Source organism: Panthera leo, chromosome A1 (assembly GCF_018350215.1).
Source record: "Panthera leo isolate Ple1 chromosome A1, P.leo_Ple1_pat1.1, whole genome shotgun sequence".
In the NCBI taxonomy this organism is placed as follows: Eukaryota; Metazoa; Chordata; class Mammalia; order Carnivora; family Felidae; genus Panthera; species Panthera leo.
In genome coordinates, this window is record NC_056679.1 from 171,005,636 (window position 1) to 171,018,383 (window position 12,748).

Here is a 12,748-nt window from a genome sequence, read left to right on the forward strand (position 1 = left end):
GATTTCTAATTTCTAAATCTAGAAATTTAGAATTCATATTTTCATTAACAATGAATGTTTGAGAGTGCTGTCTCCTCATCTTTACAAATTAATCTGAGTCTTATCTGAGATTCAGTATGATCCTCTCTTTGCCACTTGGATTTGCACTTCCATGACTACTGTAAAGGAGGAGGAGATCTTCAAATGCAAAGTGATCATTTGTATTGCACTTATGTGAATTGCCCATCCCTGTTTTTTGCTCACATTTGTATCAGGTTTATATTTTTCTAACCAAATTGTAAAAGCAACATGTATCTTATTGTGGTAGGTAGCCTTCTAAAGTGATTCCCAGTAAACTCCCATCCTGTTATTCATGCCCTGGTATAATCCCGTCCTATGAGTGTGGACTTTCTTCCAAAGATTAGTGTACAGCAAAAGTGATGTGATATCGCTTCTGTGATAGGTTACAAAAGAACACGATTTCCATTTTGCTGGTATTCTCTCTGTGGCTGTTCTCATCTGTTTGCTCTGATGGAGAAAGCTACCTGGCACAGAGCTAAAGGGCAATAGCCCTTAAGAAACAGAGGCCCTGGGGCGCCTGGGTGGCTCAGTTGGTTAAGCATCCGACTTCAGCTCAGGTCATGATCTTGCGGTCCGTGAGTTCGAGCCCCGCATCAGGCTCTGTGCTGACAGCTCGGAGCCTGGAGCCTGTTTCAGATTCTGTGTCTCCCTCTCTCTCTGACCCTCCCCCATTCATGCTGTCTCTCCCTGTCTCAAAAATAAATAAACATTAAAAAAAAATTAAAAAAAAAAAAAAAGGAAACAGAGACCCTTATTCCAAAGTCCTTAAGAAGTGAATCCTGCAAACATCCATGTAAGGTTGGAAGAAGATCCTTTCCCATTCAAGCCTTCAGATGAACCTGTAGCCTGGCTAACATCTCACCTGCAGCCTATAGAAGACCCTGAAACAGAGGACCCAGTTAATTTGTGCCTGGGTTCCTAACCCACAGAAATGGAGAGTAAGAAGTATTGCTCCAAGATGCTAAGTTTTGAGGTTATTTCTTTTGCAGAACTAGATAATGAATACAATTACATATACTACATTTTCTTCTGGATTATATATTGCAAATATTTTTTTCCTGATCATTAATTTTTTAACATTTATTCGTTTTTGAGAGACAGAGACAGAGTGCGAGCAAGGGAGGGGCAGAGAGAGAGACACACAGAATCTGAAGCAGGCTCCAGACTCCAAGCTGTCAGCACAGAGCCCAAAGCGGGGCTCAAACTCATGAACCGCGAGATCATGACCCTGAGCTACCCAAGCACCCCTAAAATTTTTATATACCATGTTTTCTTTGATGGCTTTTAGATTTGATGAACTATGTAAGTATCTCTCCAATACCTATGCAGTATCTAGAGTCTGTTAAACATTTTCTAATACTTTTAATATTTTATTTTTAATTTAATTTAAAATTTTTAATTCCAGCATAGTTAACATACAGTGTTATATTAGTTTCAGGTGTGTAATTTAGTGGTTCAACAATTTAATATACTACTCAGTGCTTATCATGATGACTGTACTTTTAATCCCCATCACCTATTTCACCCATCCTCCTACCCACTTCCCCTCTTTATGTAACCATCAATTTGCTCTCTGTAGTTAAGGGTCTGTTTCTTGGTTGTCTCTTTTTTTTGTTCATTTGCTTTGTTTCTTAAGTTCCACATATGAGTGAAATCATATGGTATTTGTCTTTCTCTGATTATTTCACTTAGCATTATACTCTAGCTCCATCCATGTTGTTCAAATGGCAAGATTCCCTTCTTTTTTATGGCTGAGTAGTATTCCAGTGTGTGTGTGTGTGTGTGTGTGTGTGTGTGTGTGTGTGTCCGTGTATCACATCTTCTTTATTCATCTATCAGTAGACACTTTCACTTGCTTTTGCATCTTGTCTATTGTAAATAATACTACAGTAAACTTAGAGGTGTATATATCATATTCTTTGGGTAAATACCCAGTACAGTGATTACTGGATCATATGGTAGTTCTATTTTTAATTTTTTGAGGACTCTTTATACTGTTGATATTTACTTTGGAGTTAAAATTTTAAAACATCATTTATGGACAATATGTAAGAAGGTCAACTTCAAGGTCTTCTCTTCCTACATCTCCATTTTTTAAATTAGAAGTAACACTGATTTTGTTATTGAATGACTACTGAATATGTTCTCCATTCATGGCAGAGTCTGAGTCTATTAAATAGATTACACATTCTAGGACTGCAAAACATTTTTCTTCTAGAAAGATAAAGCCAACTGAAGTAAACCTGAAAGAAAGGAGTGACTGAGAATTTGAAATGTTTTATCTGTAAGATTCCAAAATAGAACCCTTATGTTATTAGATCATAATATTATTTCCTTATTTCACAAATATTTATCATGTCCATTCTACCTGCCAGGCACTGTACTCAGTCCTGGAATTAAAGGGGTCGAGAAGACAGGCAGATATGTCTCCACCTTCATGGAATTTAGGTACATGCATTAAAGCAGTTATTACAAATGTGGTGAATGTTATAAGAGGGATGTATAGTGACAGCATGTGGCAAGGAACCCCAACAAAGACCTTGATGAAAAAGAGACATTTAGGCTGAGCGATAAAGGGTGAGTGAGTTAGTTACTTTTGAGGAGAGACCAAGCATGGCACAACTGAGGAACTGAACAGGAGAGATTGATGGGCTAGAGCCACTGGTGTAAGTGAGCAGCAAGGGCTGAGAGTGGTAAGGAGGGTGGTGAGCCCCATGTGGTAGAGAACTTTACACACAAATTAAGATGTTATCCTAGAGAAACAGAGAGCAATAGAAGGAGTTCAAGATTGAGAGTGTCATGGTACGCCTGGGTGGCTCAGTAGGTTAAGTGTCCAACTTCAGCTTAGGTCATGACCTTACAGTTCGTGGGTTTGAGCCCTGCGTTGGGCTCTGTGCTGACCGCTCAGAGCCTGGAGCCTGTTTCAGATTCTGTGTCTCCCTCTGTCTTCGCTCCTCCCCCATTCATGCTCTGTCTCTCAAGAATAAATTAAAAAGTTAAGAAAAAAAAAAAGATTGAGAGTGTCATGATAAGATCTGTATTTTAGGAAAGTTATTCATGGTTTGGAGAATGGATTGGATCAGGAATTAATTAAATCAAGGAGACCACTTAGAAGGCTGAATAAGTCAAGTTTCAAATTTACAAATAGCTTTAACTAAGTTTGGGTGGAAAGTGATATGATGTAACACTGGGCAGAGAGAATATGGGGTCAAAGGAGATTTTTATTTGTTTTTTGATTTATTTGATTTTACCACAGGAAAGGCTTGAGTTTGATGGAAACAGCTAATTCAGAATAAATGCAAGAAGATACATAAAAAAGGAGGCAAACCAAAATTGACAGAGGCTAATAATCTGAATTTTCAATAAGATGATATTATTTAAATAAGTGGCTACAATTTATTTAATGAGGACAGGGAAAAAACTGACCTTTCATGTGAAGGAAATGGCATACCTTTGAAGGAAATGGCCTACCTTATTTCCTATAAAATTCCAATTCAAAACAAGGGCTTTATTTGAGGCACTAAACATACAGCATTTAACTTACTTAGAACCATCTTACATTTCAGTGTTTTTACTCAAAACTGGTCATTTGGTAATTCTAAGAATGGAAGTTAAGCATGTTAGCTTTAGGCTTTGTTCAAAATATGTTTTCAAGTTCTTTTTCCTGGATTTCCTGTTGGCAAAAAGGTTCCCAGTTGTTCTCTAGTTCTTGGTTTCTATCGTGATTTTTTAAATCAGATAACATGTTTAGTAGCATTTATTAGGTTTCCTAAAAGGTAGCATTACTCTGTAGTTTTAGTTGGTTGTGGCTAATGTAGACATTGGGTTGCAAAGTCCCAAGAGCAAAGTGATAATCATATTTTCTCAAGGTAATCCTTGAGAATCCTATACATCAAATGTAGAATAGTGTATGTGGTATGGTATATATGCTTCTCTATGCCAGTATGTAAATATACGTGTGTAAAATATATAGTGATATAGAGGACATATTAAAGTATACACATTAAAAACATAACTCTACCATATTTTAAATTATATGATAGCAAGATAAGGAGAACAGAAGCATTAAAAAAAAAAAAAAAGGAAAACAATGATACTAAATACTCACCATGCATCCTTCATATTTTTGCCTGGCTCTGGTCGTAATAATGGTGACTCACCATGAGGACGGATACTGACGATAACAATGAGTTCAGTGTCTGTGTGATGAAGAATGAGATAATAAAGATGGGTATTGGTAATATGGTAATCCCACTAACTCTAGGGATTTGTTTTCCTCCTATCTGACAACACTGTTGTAGGTCCACATGAGCCGTGAGGAGACCAGCTGGCAGAATTGTTCATACTATTTAAATTCTTATTTGCTCAGCTCTCATTTTTGTTCTTGCTCTCCCGTTGGTGGCTCATCTTCATTGATTTCACATAAGTCAAATACGCATTTATGCTTCTCCACTTTATTGGGTTTGAGGATTTCAGCTGACTCCAAAAAAATTGTCTACTGGTCAGTTTCAGTGTGGTGGCAACACTAGGGTTGTATCCTGCGATGGGATCATAAAAACTCACTTGTAGTAGATCAGAGTTGGAGGGGAATTTGCTTGTTTGCTGTTTTGTCTGGTTTTAACTTCCATTCGGTAGGAGGGGGACCAATTTATATTTTATGGTTATATATGAAAACCTGTATTAACTGGTACTGTAATTCTATAATGATTTATCCCAGGGATTTTTTTTTTAACCTCTCACGAATTGGCATGCTAGGCTGCTGCTCAGGTGACTTAACTGGGCTTTTTTAAATTTTTTTAAATATTTATTAATTTTTGAGAGAGAGAGAGAGGCAGTGGGGCGGGGGGGAGGGGTAGAGAGCAAGGGAGACAGAGTCTGAAGCAGGCTCCAGGCTCTGAGCTGTCAGCACAGGGCCCAAGTTAGGGCTCGAACCCACGAACCATGAGATCATGACCTGAGCCGAAGTTGGATGCTCGACCAACTGAGCCACCCAGATGCCCCTCGTGTGACTTGACTTTTAATCCAGACCTTAAGATGGGGAAATGGTCCATGGAAGTTCCCTGAGACATTGAGATATGATGTGATGGAAAACATCTGACCTCTCATAGGAGAAGGGGCTTCTTATCAAATGTAAGGAGCAAGGCAGGACAGGGACATGAAACAGATTGGTGTGGATATTTGAAGCATTCCAATTTGATGAGGTGGGTCAGAGAGCAGGAGCATGGTAAGAAGTCAAGGTGGAGATGGGAATATAAACTGACTAGGGAAATAGAAGATTACTAGGTTGTTCCATTTCAGGCACCCAGCGGAAGATAATATTTACATGGAGACAACAACCTGCCCAGTTGTGGGACTTTCTGTAGTAGAAGAGCAGCCTGGTTTAAGCGCTGAGAAAGCCTTCGTTTCAGGAAAAAAATATTTAGGAAGGACAGTATCAGAAACCCAAGGAGAGAACCAAATTACAAAACACTGAGAAGTTACAACACGAAGGTAAGTTTGACAAAAAGTGAGAAGTATACATTTCTAAGGCAGCAGGGCCAGGCCAGGTGTTGAGGGTTTGGGAGTCCCGATCATGTGGATCCCAATGACCGTGAAGCTTCAGGTATTATTGTAATCAATAGACACTTAATTTTCTGGTGAATCAGTAATTCTTACAGCATATTTCCCCAGGTTGTTCCTATTGGAAATGTTAGCTATGAATTTTATCACCCCAAATAGTGGTTTCTGTTGTACTTTTTGAACACAGGAAAGGCTAAGCCATAACAGATTTCTTGAGGAGGAGGAGTCCCATTTCCTCATGGAAGCAGAGGGACCTGTAACGGGTGTCCATTTCCACTCTGTGCAGACTTTTCAGGAGTTAGTCAAACCCCAAGGAAGTTTCCAGGAAACAGCCATAGCTGTGTGACTCACCTAGCAAAAAACTGACGCCTGAACAGGAAGTCCTACCCCACAGCCGATGGTCACTTTATTTTTAGTCAAGATTCAGGAAAGACAGGCAAAGAAGGCCCTATTCTTTCCTTGGTCACAGAGCATAGAGGTCAATAAAAATCTTGACTTTTACTGAATTTTAAGGGAGACCAGGAAAGCAGGCACTACCTCAGTTCTGACACTTACCTTCTGCGGGTCTTACAGAAAATTCTTTAGCTTAGAGGCTGAATGAAGCAATGGTTCTGTTTTCAATTTTTGCAGTCCTACTCCCTGAGCCAAGCACCATCAGCTCCATTTATTATAATAGCTATGTGGCCATGAGTGAGTTATTTAAGCTCTTTGTCCTGATTTACTCATCTATAAAAAACCACAAGAAATAGTATTGGTTGTGGGCACTCAAGGAGATAATATTTGCTGAGGCACAGTGCTTGGCACATAATAAGCATTTAGTGAAAGTTGTTTCCTGTGTGGGCCTGTTTTATCTTCTGTCAAGTGACGTTCTTAGACTAAAATTCTTTCCAGCTCTGAAACTCTAAGATTCGGTGACAGAAAGGATTTTTGGTTAGTGTTATTATCCCACAGCTAGGATCAGCAAATGTCCTCTGTGAAGATCTGGGTAGCGGTGTTTTAGGCTTTGCACATCATACAGTCTTTATCATGACTACTCGGCACTGACACCATGGTGTGAAAGAAGCCAGAGATAACACTTAAAAGAATGGGCACAACAGCTGTGTTCCAACAAAACATTATTTACAAAATGAAGTGTAGCCTAGATTTGGCCCACGGGAAGTAGTGTGCCGACCTCTGTTCTGTAGGATAAAAATATGTGGAGAAGAGAAGTGAAATGCAATTTGTGATGGAAAAAGAACACAGAAAATCGTGACCTGCAAACTCATATAACCTTCTGCATATTTGTTTAGCTCAAAAACTTTTTTTTTTTGTATTGAGCATATGAAACAAAGCAGATGTTATACAACAAAGGTAGATAATGGAAATATACTAAACAGCTTTCACAAGCTAAAATATTTATAAATATTGAACAGATATAAGTATGTAAAATGAGTGAAATGGAAAACAGTGAGTGGCCCAGAAATTCACATTTGCTACAATTTGAAAGAAAGCAAGAAGAAGGCAATCATGCAAAAAAGCATGAGAAGCCCAGGTTGCAGCAAAAAGCTAATGTTGCTTCATGAAGGAGACAGTTATGGATTAAACTGGCTTAAACGCTTGCAGGGTGATTGCTCAACCTTCAAATCACATTCGATCTTATCTGGGTATCTGAATGTTACCAAGGCTGGGTTGTGGGCTATTTTCTTTATTAAGCTGACCCAGTGACTAGCCACTCAGCATTAGGCCTTGGTGGTATTGGGGTACCTTGACAAAGTGTAGGCAACTCTGTACCAGTCATGTAGTACCTGGGAACACAACTTGAAATTATGCTGAGGAAAGACAAAGAAGAATGCAATGAATAAGAAAGAGGACATGAAAGGAGCAAATGAAGAACTGCTCATGGAGCAATATAGATTTAGAGGCCACATCCCCACCCCTAGTTCCCTATCCCGTCCCGCCCCAGCATTCTCTGAGGGACAACACAGGAGATCACTACAGGGGCAGCGACTACCTGCCTGGGCACCTCTGAAGATGCCGCTGTGTCACAGCGACCTTTCTTCTTCCTTCCAGATCTCCCCCGATGGTTCTCTTAACTAGCGTTTACTAGTTGAAAAAAGAGCAAACAGGATGGTAATATTTGAGCAAAAACTTTACTGTCTGTATTTTTCCATCCTCTCATTTCAAGCATCCTAATACTTTGCTTGCATCAGGGATTTTGCACAACAGAAGACTTGATGTCAGTGGCCTTTCCTGTCTTTTGTGAAAGCTTAAACCCTCTGAAGAAATTATGCCAGGTGTTCCGGAGAGGGAAGAGAGAGAAGTGACTTGCAAGGTGGGTGAGATCTCCTGAGACAGTGGAAGAAGGTGAAGGTCAGAGGGTCCCTCTAACATTAGGGATCACACACTGCTCCTTGACAGAAGTCTGAGGGAGGGATGAGACCCCTGGGACAGCTGTCAAGGACATGTAGGAAAGCTGGCTCTAGATTCAGGGGGCCCTGGCCTCACCTAAGCTTTCAGCACCCTGAGGGTGGCTGCTGGGGCTGGTGGCCCCCTTGGGACTGTGACAACAAGCATCTCAGCAGTAAGCAGCAAGGACAGTGGCCTGGGATCAGAGGGGCCACCCTGTTAATCGGGCAATGTATAAGTTCCTGCACAGGCCTTGAAGGTGGGGAGTCCCAGTAATGACTGGAATTTACGTTTCCCTACATCCTTGAGGGAGGGAGACCCAGAACAGATTTAAACCGATTTAAAGATATGAAGAAACATAACGATTCTTGCAAAATAGCTTCTGTGGGCTGATATTCATCTACTAACAAATGTTTGGGAGTACGGGGTGGGAAGGAAGAGGGACTCTCATATTCTACTTGGCACCGTCCCTGGCTCAGAACTAGCAAGCTCCCCAAGGAGCAGATTAGGTGTGTGGAGGCAGCGTGACCGCAGAGGCTGAGAAAGAGCAGAGGGCTGCCTTATAAATCCTTCAGCGGGTAAATGAGTGCCCAGAAAAACAGAGAGAGTGGGTGGAGTAACATAATTGAAAACAGCTGATCTGCAAAGCAGGCCTAATTTTTTCTGAACTAAGAATGAGTAAAATGTCTTTTCAAGAACTGGGTGTAAAAATGGAACCAGGAGATAAAGAAAACCCACTATATTTAGTTGTTCACACACACGCACACACAGCTAATATAGTAGCCATGGATGCATTAAGAAAATCTTCTCTTGTACTTTTCATAACTTGTCTGTTTGACGACCCAGTATTTGAAAACTGGGGAACATAAGGTTTCCTGACCCATGGATAAGCTTTAAAAGCCAATGGGCCCAATCTCATTGGGAAGCATAACCACTCAGGAGGCTCAGCGTGGACTTCTAGCTGCAAAGGCTGTGCTTTCCTGAGAAAAGTACAAGAGAATGGAGAGGAGAGTGGGGACGCCACCCAACAGTCCAGGTTAGCTGGGTCAGCCCTGGCCATCTAGGTAGCTAGTGCCCTATGCTAACCTAACCTCACATCCACTTTCTCCCCAGCTCTTGTTTCAATGAGATCAAAGGGATCCAGGTAGCAAGTCACTGGCTTAATCCATAGATGTGGTGTAACCTTCATTGTTACTGTAAAATATTCCAGTCATATTCTGAGTACTAAATAATTCCCTCAGAGCGAGTTGCACGGCAGTAATTCAAACCTTATTCTCTGCCCTGGAACTCATTCATTTACCTCCTCTTTGTCATGCTGCCTCCAGGAGCCCAGCAATTCCTTTTACCTGCATTCCATAGATGCAGCACCAGCTGTGGGCACCCATCCACTGAAGTCTGTTAATAACCACACAAGGTCAATAGTTTATTTTGAAATGTCACATAAAGGAGAGCAGAAATCACACAAAAGAAAAAGATTCCTTTTAGAAACAAACAATGAAGAGGCTCTAATAGTTAGCACCTGGGAAATATGATTTTACTTTTTTGTTTTGTTAGTATACTCATTATTAAGGTCCAGTCTGGGGTGGGGAGCCCAATAAGCTGGACAGACTTTGAGAAAAAGGATCCGGACAAAACCACTCATTTATTTTTATAAAATTGCATTCATTAAATGATAATGAGAGAAAACATCCATAAACGTGAGAAGACAATAAAACACATCCTTTCTCTTTGAAGAATTATGCATCCCCAGTGCACAGGAATTAACCACTATCTGCAAATGTTTTATTGAATTTGCCTTTCTTTTTTTCCCCTGTACAAAAATTGATCACCACAGATGTGGTCTTGAAATCCCTGTGGTTTCTGAAATCCTATTCAAAAGGAGCATATATTTTCCTATTCCTGCAGTTTGAGCCACTCAACAACAGAGGAACTAAGTCAAATTATTTGATTTCTTTTTTTACAAAATTAGCATACTGGTAGATTAGCAAAATGCCATTGACATGGTCTGTCTTTGTCCATTGGCTTAGTCATCAATCATTAAGCATTTAACGACCATCTAATGTGTCTGAAGCACTGGGAAAACAGACTTCAAGCAAACATTGGTCCCTGCCCACATGGAGCTGAATTTAGTAGAGTAGGGGGACAGATTAACAAAGCATCAGGGTAGTATTTTGAAATATTATGAGAACTCTTTTCCTTTCTCAGAAAATCTTGTTTTACCTTGTGGCCCTTTCACCATTTGACCAGACCAAGAGACTAAAGCTGATTGCCCCAAAGAAGAAAAGACACACAAGAATCCAGCCAGAACAGAGTCCAATATCTGGCTGAGAATATAAAAAGAAAGCCTTTTAAAAGCTTTCACTTCTAAGAGCCTGGTGATTGGGGGAGGGATGAAGCTGGGGGTTCACTCTTGTTGTATTTATTCATTTATTCATTTATTTTTGAATTCTAAAACCTTGCCTCTGACTCAGTAAAGCAAAGCCTGAAAAAGGAGCCAGTTTCTCCCTGGGAGGGGGGCAGACTGCACGTTGACCCAAGCAGCAGCTTCCCAGCCTTGGAGGGGACTGAGACCTTTTCTGAGTTGAGGAAGGAGTTTTGAGAGGACAGAGAAAGGAGAGCTAGAGTGTTGAGATGCAAATGTGGGATTTGCCCAAACTGAGGGATGGAGGTGGAGGGTGCAGGAGTGTGCCTCCTAGAAACATTAGGGTCTAAGAATAGAAGGTACCCTGTTCCCATTTAGAGTAGCCATGCTGGTCTTCTCTTTGGCCATTGCCCATGCTCAACAATGTGTTAGATATTTTTACCATTCTTACTCTGGAGGGCTTCAGTGAGTTTTATTCAGGGGTGTCCCGTGATATGACCTGTAGTTCTGAAAGAACTTTAGTGAGGATGAAGTGCATACACTGAAGGAGAAAGTTCCAGAGACATGAAGAGCAGCTTAGAGGCAGTTGCCCTGGCATAAGGGGCGAGTGGAGGAGACAGTCCAGTTCAGTAGTGGCAACACTTCACTGCTTTATACCAGTCTAATCTTCATACCAGTTTGCTTCTGAGGAAAGTGTGGGAGAGAGAGGGTCTGGGATTGCCCCAGTTTTCCAGCATAGCGGGCTAGATGGTGGTGCCATCAACCAATAGGCTCCTGAGCAGTAGGAGTGGCTGAGGAAGGCAGATGGTGAGTTTAGTTTTCATCCAGGCATGTTATGAGGTCTTAGGAAATCCTTGAGAAATTGGAGAAATGCCAACTGGTTGATACTGTGGTAAGTAGTATCTGAAGCTAGTGGAACAGGGGAGCCTGGGCGGCTCAGTGGGTTAAGTGTCTCACTCTTAATCTTGGCTCAGGTCATGATTTCACAGTTTGTGAGACTGAGTCCCACGTAGAGCTCCACGCTGGGTGTGGAGCCTGCTTAAGATTCTCCCTCTCTCTCTCCTTCTGCCCTTTCCTCTCTCTCTGTCTCTCTGTCTCTGTCTCTCTCTCTCTCAAAAAAAAAAAAAAGAAAAGAAAAGAAAAATGAAACTGGGTGTAACAAATGAACCCACTGTGCTTATTAATGGATCGTGATGATGTCTCTCAGGAGAGGTCTCTGGTGTTCTACCGGGGGGCTCTGCCCCTGGCATATTGTTTTTAAGAACTTGCATTTGGACACACAAGACCTACTCATCAAATTGGTATAGGATGCAAATTCTGAAGAAGCAGCTATTACAATACATGACAGAATAAAAACTTCAGAGGGCTGAAGCAAGTGTCTGAAAATAACAGGATGACACTTAACAGAGTAAATATAAAGTCCTGCATTTAGGCTTAAAGCAAAGTGAACAGCACAATTAGAGGATGTTAAGGCCTGGCTTGGCAGCAGTTTCTCTAAACAATTGTGTGAGGGTTTTCGTTGGCTTAAAGTTATCGTGAATCAACAGTGTGATGTGGCCACTTAAAGGCAACCTTCTCTCGAGATGGGATGAAATAGAGCTATGAAGCCCTGCTTCCTAGCAAGTTGCCTCAATTTTCCCAAGCTGAAACAATTTTTTGACAAGAAAAAGAAATAGTTTAAAGAAGCCACAGATTAAAAAAACCAAGGCTTTTTGGTCACCCACTCCAAACATGCTCAGACAGGGAACAGCTCCTAACTTGGTGACTTTATGTCCCTGATTGCGTCGTCACTTCATCCAGAGGCAGCGAGGTGCTCGCTGAAGATCCACGTGCTCTCCTCCACTTCCCAGGGTCCTTTCGGTTCAGTTAGATCCACGTGACGGAGTTCTGGCAGGTAGGAATGCAAGGAGAAGTGATATGGTACCTTTGGTTCTTAACTGTTGGTGTGCCTTCTCTGTCCGTGTCTATCACCCCTTGAAGGATGAACTTGGAATCTTGTGTTGAGATGCTGGCAGTACAACATGGAGAGAGCCCAGACCCCTGAGTCACTGAATGTCAGCTCTGCTGACCCATGTGACTTCACATGAGTGAGAAATAAACTTTGATGGCTACCGAGCCCCTGAGATTTAGGGTTGTGTCTGTTGCTGCCTCTGCCATAACCTAACCCTAATAGTATTTATCCTTGAGCATCCCTGGTGTCCGCTGAGGTGTGTCAATGGTCTGTAGCCATTATATTCCTCTGCAGAGAGCTTTAGGGAAACTCAGCCTGTGGCTGGTTCAGAGCCCTTTGATGGATTAATGCTGTAGTCACACACGGAAGGGATAGGTAATATGAATTTTAGGCATAGCTGGAAGAAACCACTGTTTTGATTTAGATAATAT

At 41.3% G+C, this 12,748-nt stretch overlaps 1 long non-coding RNA gene across 5 annotated transcripts in view; it reads left to right on the top strand.

Moving 5' to 3' along the window:
* Window positions 1–2,430: 2,430 nt before the first annotated feature.
* The window catches only part of LOC122223989, a 54,680-nt gene continuing 44,362 nt past the window's right edge, over window positions 2,431–12,748 (top strand). For all 5 annotated transcript variants that reach the window (XR_006204595.1, XR_006204598.1, XR_006204594.1 and 2 more), the window contains exons 1-3: window positions 2,431–2,508; window positions 5,359–5,550; window positions 7,809–7,930. This is a non-coding gene — a long non-coding RNA (uncharacterized LOC122223989). The remainder of the gene's footprint in view (window positions 2,509–5,358; window positions 5,551–7,808; window positions 7,931–12,748) is intronic.